This window comes from Triticum urartu, chromosome 7A (genome assembly GCF_056163025.1).
Source record: "Triticum urartu cultivar PI428250 chromosome 7A, HENAU_Tu73, whole genome shotgun sequence".
NCBI lineage: Eukaryota > Viridiplantae > Streptophyta > Magnoliopsida > Poales > Poaceae > Triticum > Triticum urartu.
The window spans coordinates 420,364,334-420,367,583 of record NC_141879.1 but is presented as its reverse complement, the minus strand read 5'-3'; the positions used below and the strand labels follow the sequence as shown (position 1 = coordinate 420,367,583).

Below are 3,250 nucleotides of genomic sequence, written 5' to 3'. Positions count from 1 at the left end.
TCAGAGGCTCCATTCAGTGAGGAGACAGGAGGGAAGTGGGTGAATTTTCGAATTGGGAGCGGATCCCGAGGTGGCTGGAGACCGGGTGGAGGCGGCGGCTGATCCGAGGAGGAAGGAGACTATAGGTGGCGGCGGCTAGCGGGAACAAAAGTCCTAGGATTTTGGGTTTGGTCTAAAATGGGCATGGAGGGTATATATATATGTGTGTGTGTGTGTGTGTGTGTGTATAGGACAACACTATTCTAATCCTAGGATTAGAATAACTATTTGGATCACATCAGGCCCTATAAGGGCCCGATGCAGATGTTCCCGAACTACCGAGCCGACTGTGAGAACAAAAAAAATCCCAATCCAGCACTTTCCCCGATCCTGATCCCCACCTCCCGCCCCAACCGGCGCTGCTGCCACCGTCCCGCCCCGCCCCCCACCGAAGACGCAGCCGCCGCCCAGACGTGCCCCAACCGGAGACGTGATCGCCGCCCACACGCGCCCCTGCCCCACCGCTCCCGTCCCAGTATCCGGCCGCCGCCCCCGCCCCAGGATCCGGCCGCCGTGCTGCCATCCTCCCCCTATGGCACGCGCCGCCACCCCTACCTTCCACCTCCGGCCAGGCGCACAGCCATGAAGCATCCCCCAGCCAGCATGCGCCGCCGCCTCCACCTCCACCTCCCTCCCACGGTAGCTCCTGCTGCCGCGACGCGCCTCCAGCAAGCACGCGCCGCCGACCACACCCTCCTTCCCGATCAGCACGCCTCCCTCTGAACGAGTCGCCATTGTCTGACCATGGCGAGCCACCATGGACGGCTTCCTCCTCTGGCCATCGCCGCAGTCCATTGCCTCCTCTTACCGAGTGCCTCCCCCATGCAGCGCCAGCTGGCCCCTCCTGCTGCCATCCTGTACACCTGTGACGATCCCCATCCGGCCGCCTTCCCATCACTTCCGTTCAGTGCAACCTACCCAGCCCCTTTCCTATCGATGACCGACATGGCCCTCCACTGGAAGCACGCGGCTTCTCTTCAATGTCAGGTACCCCCTTCCTCTCTTCACTGAACTCTCTCTCCAGGATTTGAATTCCCTCACTAAACATGCTCGTGCACATGGATGTCTTGGTGAGGAAACTTCTGTTAACAAAACTTAACTGCTTCGACTGAGTGAAATGCAGCAGATGTGTGGAGTCTGATGTGGTGCTAGTGTTTGATTAATGCAATTTGGAAGAACTTACATCTCTAAAATCCAACTTTGCATTTTTCGTGTATTCTTCTTCAGAAGTTCAGGTCATCATAAGTTTCTTCGGTTGAGCTAGCTACGGTTGTGAAAATGTTCAGCTCATCATATTTGAACATCTGAAGAAGAATAGTACAAACTCAACCAAATAGTGTACAAGTTGCTACCAGAGTCGCAAAAAATATAATGACACAAAAATGCAACTCTGCACACTCCACAAAATGGTCATCATATTCCGAAGAAAGAGCGGGATTGTACTATTTGGTCGAGCCAGTACTACCAGATTAAAAAAATTGCATAGTTGGAATTTAGAGCCTGAACATTTTTAGAAGTGAACAAGTGAACGTGAACCAAATACATTGACTTGCAATTCGTTTGAGCTAATTACCACCATACTAAAAATTTTATAAAAGGTGGATAAGTGCTATTGTACTATTTTCTATTGTGTGGTAATGCTCTTACCCCATGGACATCGAAGGTTCAGATGTTGTGCTCTTCTTTTCTGGCTGATTCAAGTTCTATTTTGTAGCCTTAATGATATTCTGAACACTGATGGCGAGAAGTTCAACCATGGCTATATGCCAAGTTCTACTATAGCTATACGTCGGCAGTCGTGAAGTCCTACTATGGCTATATGCCGAGTTCAATTACACCTGTACATGTGTGCTTCCAGGCCACTGTTGAACGTTTGTTAGCTTTTGCTTTTACGGGTTATAGTCTCCTGCTATTTGCTTGCTTTCACCATGTACATGCAAGTGCCTATTAATATCTGAAATCTAAACTTCTACTTAAAACTGAACTTCTGCCGCTTTGCTACAGGTGCGGTCGTCTGAGTGCTTAATCGCTTGCACTAGTGCTTCTAACTTGTCGATGAAGGTGCTGCATGGTGTGCCACCTCGTTTTTGGATGGGCCACCATCGTGACCCAGCGTCTCCCCTGCGGTTCACATCCCGTCTGCCGTCATGGTTGTCCTGTGTCCTTGCGACCTCTGCGGCCAGTCACCAACGCCTATTAGTGTGCCATGAGCGAGGCATGGGGTACATGCTAATCCGTGTCTGCATGCATGCTGGCGTGTGTGCGTGCATTGGATGTGTTGCTTGCGTGCTTTGATATATGTTGTATAGCTGGGTGTGCTGCTTGCGTGCTATGATATATGCTGGGTGTGTTGCTTGCGTGCGTGCACTGGAAAAAAACGAGTTTTCTTCTCCAAAATGCATCAACATTATGGAGTACTAATTCTTCTTATGTGCTTCTACCGAGGCTTGTGTTTCATGAAGAGAGACAGAGACACTAAGGAAACCATTCATATCTCCATTCTGTCTATGTACTTAAAAGAAATTTTGTAAAAGAGGTTAATGGCGTAATATGTTCAAGAAATTTAGATTTTGTTTCTCTTTTCCAAAAAATAGGAATGGAAGTAATAGGTTGACGCGATTTGTGTTTATGTCTCGAATTAAAATAATTTGAAGAATTGCCTCCATCCGCGCTATGTGGTACACACATTTCAAAAAAAAGATTAGTTTCATACATGAGTAAGGAAAGGTACAATTATTTTTAAAAGTAAAAAAGAATGTTGTGTTTTTATTAGAAGAAAAGAAAAGAGAAGTTTAGTTTCTAACGCTGACGTGGTTCAACGTGAAAACCAATTGAAAAACTATATAGGGTCGCCTAAGAAAATGTCCAACATTTCTTGTGGAAATTTTTTCACTATTTTTTGAACTCCGTGTGAGAACTTTACGCTCTTTCAGATGTGTGCATTTGTATTTGTGTAAATGCATGTAGCACACGAAGTGCATGTGTATTGTTGTGCATAACTTTCTTGAATTTCAATAGCGTGCTTTCAGAAATTCATAAGTTCATGTGTACCACATACTGAAGAAGTTCATCATGAAAAAAGGACCGTCTAGGCCATTTCACCGATAGCAAAAAATGCCTAAAAATTCCGCGAGACATAAAAACAAAACTTCACAAGATATAACATAGTAAGTTCGTAGAAAGGTGGAAAAACATAAATTTGTTTTGTAAA

General features: G+C 46.6%; 1 long non-coding RNA gene across 1 annotated transcript; it reads left to right on the top strand.

The window, feature by feature from the left end:
• Window positions 1-371: 371 nt before the first annotated feature.
• On the top strand, window positions 372-2,526 carry LOC125521652 (uncharacterized). Its single transcript, XR_015611042.1, has 2 exons — window positions 372-1,026; window positions 2,044-2,526. It is a non-coding gene; the product is annotated as an uncharacterized LOC125521652 (long non-coding RNA).
• The last annotated feature ends 724 nt before the right edge of the window (window positions 2,527-3,250 follow it).